This window comes from Trichosurus vulpecula, chromosome 8 (genome assembly GCF_011100635.1).
Source record: "Trichosurus vulpecula isolate mTriVul1 chromosome 8, mTriVul1.pri, whole genome shotgun sequence".
In the NCBI taxonomy this organism is placed as follows: domain Eukaryota; kingdom Metazoa; phylum Chordata; class Mammalia; order Diprotodontia; family Phalangeridae; genus Trichosurus; species Trichosurus vulpecula.
Genome location: NC_050580.1, coordinates 79,730,252 through 79,736,599, shown reverse-complemented (window position 1 = coordinate 79,736,599; position 6,348 = coordinate 79,730,252). Strand labels below are relative to the sequence as shown.

General features: G+C 40.9%; 1 pseudogene; it reads left to right on the top strand.

Moving 5' to 3' along the window:
• Positions 1-5,264: 5,264 nt before the first annotated feature.
• LOC118827820 lies at positions 5,265-5,747 on the top strand (annotated as a pseudogene).
• The last annotated feature ends 601 nt before the right edge of the window (positions 5,748-6,348 follow it).

The window sequence follows — 6,348 nt, the reverse complement described above, 5'->3', positions numbered from 1 at the left end:
AGTAAGAGTCAAGGTCCTCAGCTAGGAGGGTGAGAAGGGGAGAAGTTAAGTATAGGCTGCTTAAGACTGGAAAAGGTTGTAATAGCTTCTGTGAGGCTTGAGATAGGGAATCAATTGGGAAGCAATAAAGGAATTTCCTTGTTGCAATGAGGGCCTAATTAAACTTAAATAACATAAATTTGCTGCATGCCAGTTAGCACGATTGTGTGCCTTCCTCCAGCTCTGTTCAGCCCCATGTGAGGAGGAGCAGAGGAGGTGGATGGTGGGAGTACTCCAGGGTTAGGGCCAAGCAAGGGATGAGCAGAAATAGGACAAGACAAGGGATTCCAGAGGATAGCCTAGAGTTAAACTGTTTAACTATATGGTCAAGCTATGGAAGGCTGGAAAGTGGAATCAGAACAAGAACCATGGCCTAAGAATGTACTGAGGAGGAGAAGACCAGGTAGAGGTAATGATGAGGGAAAAAATCATTTTAGGACAGGACAATTTAGGACGGGCATAGGAAGAGATGGATTAATAGAAGGTTAGGCTATGAGAGTGTTTGGTCAAGAAAGTGGATCACTTACCCTTGTAAAAGGTGATAGTGAGATCTTGGGTTTGACTATCCCTGTGTGTGGAACAGAGTCATGAGATTTGAGGAGATCGAGGAGATGGAAGGTTAGGTGTTTGAGGGAGGATCAGAATGAATGCTGAAGTCTCCTAAGATAAGGGCAGGAGCTGGAGAGGAGAGAAAGATGGTGAACCCAGTGCTGAACTTTGTGAGGAAGGAGGGAGAATGACCCAAGGGGCAGCAGACAATAGCAATCAAGATCTCTTTAGGGTCAAAAGTTTTAATAGAGTGAACTTCAAAGGATTTCTTATTAATAATTATTATAATTATAAATGTCAGCTATCATTATTAAAAGACAATAAAATGGAGGATAAAGACTGGGGACCTAAAAAGGAAAACAAAGCAAGTTATAGAAAGAAGAATGTTAAATAAAATAAGATTTTTAGTCATAACATGGAAATGGACACACTAAAGAAAAAGGACTTTAGGATTACAGAATTTAGAGCTGGAAGGAACCATTTAATCCAATAAGATGATTTTACTGTTGAAGAAAGTGAGGCTTAGAAAGGTTCAAAAAATACTTTAAGAGATGACAAGAAGTAGTCACTTAACACTTCTGGGTTTCATTTACCTCATCTAAAAAATGAGGGGGCGGGAGCCAAGATGGTGGCTGGAAAGCAGGGACCTGTGTGAGCTCCCTACCAGGTCCCTCCAAAAACCTATAAAAAATAGCTCTGAACAAATACCAGAACTGCAGAACCCACAAAATAGCAGAGGGTAGCAGGGATCCAGCCCAGGACAGCCTGGATGGTTGCTGGATGAGGTCTATCGTGCATGGAGCAGAGGGGAGCAGAGCCCAGCATGGGCGTGGAGTGAGAATGATGCAAGAAAACCATGAAAAACAAGTCAATGACTTGCTAAGGGAGACCCAAAGAAATACTGAAAAAAATATTGAAGAAAAGAACACCTTAAAAAATAGACTAACTCAAATGGCAAAAGAGCTCCAAAAAGCCAATGAGGAGAAGAATGCCTTGAAGGGCAGAATTAGCCAAATGGAAAAGGAGGTACAAAAGACCACTGAAGAAAATACTACCTTAAAAATTAGATTGGAGCAAGTGGAAGCTAGTGACTTTATGAGAAATCAAGATATTATAAAACAGAACCAAAGGAATGAAAAAGTGGAAGACAATGTGAAATATCTCATGGGAAAAACCACTGACCTGGAAAATAGATCCAGGAGAGATAATTTAAAAATTATTGACTACCTGAAAGCCATGATCCAAAAAAGAGCTTAGATATCATCTTTCAAGAAATTATCAAGGAGAACTGCCCTGATATTCTAGAGGCAAAATAGAAATTGAAAGAATCGGGGCAGCTAGGTGGAGCAGTGAGTAGAGCATCGACCCTGGAATCAGGAGGACCTGAGTTCAAATCCAGCCTCAGACAGTTGACACACTTACTAGCTATGTGACCTTGGGTAAGTAACTTAACCCCAATTGCCCTTCCTTCCCCCCTCCAAAAATAAAATAAATAATTAAAAAAAAAGAGATTGAAAGAATCCACAGATCGCCTCCTCACAAAGGTCCCAAAAAGAAAACTCCTAGGAATATTGTCGCCAAATTCCAGAGCTCCCAGATAAAGGAGAAAATACTGCAAGCAGCCAGAAAGAAACAATATGAGTATTGTGGAAAAACAATCAGGATAATACAGGATCTGGCAGCTTCCACATTAAGGGACCAAAGGGCTTGGAATACGATATTCTGGAGGTCAATGGAGCTAGGATTAAAACCAAGAATCACCTACCCAGCAAAACTGAGTATCATGCTTCAAGGCAAAATATGGATTTTCAAGAAAATAGAGGACTTTCAAGCTTTCTCAGTGAAAAGACCAGAGCTGAATAGAAAATTTGACTTTCAAACACAAGAATCAAGAGAAGCATGAAAAGGTAAACAAGAAAGAGAAATCATAAGGGACTTACTAAAGTTGAACTGTTTTGCTTACATTCCTACATGGAAAGATGATGTGTATGATTGATGAGACATCACTATCAGAGTAGCTGAAAGGAATATGCATATATGTATGTGTATGTATATATATACATATGTGTGTCTATGTATGTATATATGTAGGTGTATATATATGTATGTATGTATGTATATTTTATATTGGTATATATATATAGAGAGAGACAGAGGGCACAGGGTGAGTTGAATATGAAGGGATGATATCTAAAAAAATAAAATCAAATTAAGGGATAGGAGACGAATATATTCAGATAGGGAGAAAGGGAGAGATAGAATGGGGTAAATTATCTCACATAAAAGTGGCAAGAAATAGTGGTTCTGTAGGAAGGGAAGAGGGGGCAGGTGAGGAAGAATGAGTAAATCTTGCTCTCATCAGATTTGACCTGAGGAGAGAATACCATACACACTCAATTGGGTATCTTACCCCACCAGAAAGAAGGAGGAAGGAGATAAAAAAAGGGGGGGGGGACGACAGAAGGGAGGACAGACAGGGGGAGGAGGTAATCAAAAACAAAACACTTTTGAAAAGGGACAGGGTCAAGGGAGAAAATGCAATAAAGGGGAATAGGTTAGGAAGGAGCAAAATATAGTTAGTCTTTCACAACATGAGTATTGTGGAAGGGTTTTACATAATGATACGCATGTGGCCTATGTTGAATTGCTTGCCTTCTTAGGGAGGGTGGGTGGGGAGGGGAGAGGGGAGAGAATTTGGAACTCAAAGTTTTAAAAACAGATGTTCAAAAACAAAAAAAGTTTTTGCATGCAACTAGGAAATAAGATACACAGGCAATGGGGTGTAGAAATTTGTCTTGCCCTACAAGAGAAGAAGGGAAAGGGGGATGGGAGGGGAGTGGGGTAACAGAAGGGAGGGCTGACTGGGGAATGGGGCAACCAGAACATACGCCATCTTGGAGTGGGTGGGAGGGTAGAAATGGAGAGAAAATTCGTAATTCAAACTCTTGTGAAAATCAATGCTGAAAACTAAATATATTAAATAAATTAAATTTTAAAAAATCAGGGGTCTGGAGCGAAATGAAACATGGCTGGAGTCCAGTCTGGATATAGGCCATTGAGACAACTATAAATCAGAACATCAAAGCCTCAAGTTTGGGGGACTTTGGAGAGTGAACAGATTAAGGAATTATACCAAGGTTTTAAACCTGTATTACTAAAAGGATAGTGATCCCTTGACAGAATTAGGGAATTTGGATGAAAGAAAATAAATTCTACTTTGGACAGGTTGAGCTTGAGATGCCTACAGGACAACTAGGTTCAAATGTTGAATAGGCAGTTGGAGTTATTTGACTAGAGCTCAAGAAAGAGTAGGGTTGGATGCATAGATCTAGGAGTTATAGGTACAAAGATTGATGATGATGATGATGATGATGATGATGATGATGATGATGATGATGATGTTGGTCATGAAGAAGAAGAAGAAGAAGAAACTCATGAGAGTTGTAGAGAGTGAGAGTGTGAGAGAAAAGAGAAAGGCACTCAGGACAGAGCCTTGGGGTGTACCTTTAATTGGGGGGCATGATATGGTTGAGGAACCAGCACAGAAGGATGAGAAGGAGCAGTCACTTGGGTAGAAAGAAAACCAAAAGAAACAAATGTCACACAAACTCAGAAAGGAGAGGGAACATCCATGAGGAGAGGGTAGCCAATAGGGTCAAAGGCTTCTAATATATCAGAGAGGATAAAGATTGAGAAAAGGCCATCACATTTGACAATTGAGATCCCCAGCAACTTTGAGAGAGCAACTACTCCTTGAGGGTAGGGACAGTTGTGCCTTTTGTTACATCCCCAGCCCTTAGCACAGTGTCTGACATATAGCACTTAGTAAATGTTTGTTGACTGAGTGACTAGTGAGAAGAAAGGACATGAGAATACAAAAAGCGCTTTTTCTAGGAGTTTGGCTTTGTAGGAGAATTAACATACAGGATGATAATTTGAGGAATTAATAGGGTCTAGCGAGGGTTTGTATTTTTCAGAATTAGAGAGACTTGGAGTATTTGTAGACAGTAGGTAAAGAATTAATAGATAAGGAGAGATGAAAGATTACACACACACACACACACACACACACACACAGAGACAGAGGAAGTGATTATAGGGACAATCTGCTGAAAAAAAAACATGGGAGGGAATGGGATCAAGAATACATGTAGAATGCTCGCCTTTTTTGCTTCTCTTTTGTTTTTGTTTTTGGGTTTTTTTTTTTTGGTTCTGTTTCTTCTTTCTCATGATTCATTCCATTGGTCATAATTCTTCTCCACAACTTGACTAGTGTATAAATTAATTCAATGCGAAGTTATACATGGTAGTTATATGAGATTCAGTGCCGTCTTGGGAAGGGAGGGGGGAGGGAGGGGAGAAAATCTGGAACTCAAAATTATGTAAAACCGTGCATGGTAAACTAAAAATAAATAAATAAATTTAAAAAAATGAATACATGTAGAGGTATTGTACCTTTCAAGAAGAAGATTGCCTCGTGATCAGAGGGTGGAGGAAAGGAAGAGAAAATAGGGAATGATATCAAGTGGTTTTAATATGCAGAAAAGGAATCGCAGCAAATGATTTCTATTTTCTCATCAAAGTATAAGGGAAGGTTCTCTCTGTGGTCAAACATGGTGGCTTGCTGAAGGTGGGCAACCTCTACTACCCCTGCAGAAGCCCTGCGACCACCCGCCATGGCCCGCCTCCCAAAGCTGGTAGTCTTCGACCTGGATTACACTCTCTGGCCCTTCTGGGTTGACACTCATGTGGAGCCCCCATTCCATAGGAACAGGGATGGGAGTGTGCGGGATAGCAATGGGAACATCATTAGGCTATACCCAGAGGCGCCCAATGTCCTGGAACATCTGCATGGCCTGCGGGTGACCATCGTGGCTGCCTCCTGGACTGGTGAGATTCAAGGAGCCAATAAGCTCTTGGAGCTTTTTGACCTCACTAAATATTTTGCACACAAGGAAATCTGTCCAGACTGCAGGGTCACACACTTTGAGAGATTGAAGCAGTAGAGCAGCGTCCCCCACTCTGAAATGATCTTCTTTGATGACGAGAAGCAGAACATTATAGATGTCAGCAAACTGGGTGTCACCTGTATTCATGTCCAGAGTGAAATGAGTCTGCTCACTCTGACTAAAGGCCTGGAAACATTTGCAAAGTCTTGAGATAAACTCCCTGAGTCAGCCCTGCAGATGGGAGCCCTGGCCACGGACCCCAGCAGGAAGAAAACAAGAATGAGGAGTGCATTTTTGAGTCATCTGTGAATTGTATAAAACATTTGTGTGTGAGCATACAAGACCCTTCCCTTGGTGTCAGTCCTCTTTGTCCTCATGTATGTGGACCAACAACACTCCCCAGGACTGATTCCAGGCTTTGCTTCCCAGGGCTGTCTGTTCTTTGCTGTGTTACCACAACCTCCCTTCCTCGTGGCAAATAAAACTTCCTATGACATAAAAAAAAGTATAAGGGAAGGTTGTTAGCTGATGTTAAAACTCACTTCCTTCTCTGTTAAGAAATGGCAAACCACAGATGTTACGTGCTGTCGGTGGAAATCGCACAACCCAAATGTTTACTTAAACAGTTTCTTCTTTGTAATGAAAGGCACTATGGGAGATAGGGAGTGAGGTAAGAGTTGTTGAGAGATGATCATTATCTAAAAACAGAATATGTCAATGAATTATTTGAAAGGGGGCAGAAGATACTAAAAATCCTGTTTCTTAGATAGGCAACAGCTATTCATTTAGCTCTTGGTACTCAAGAAGCAGC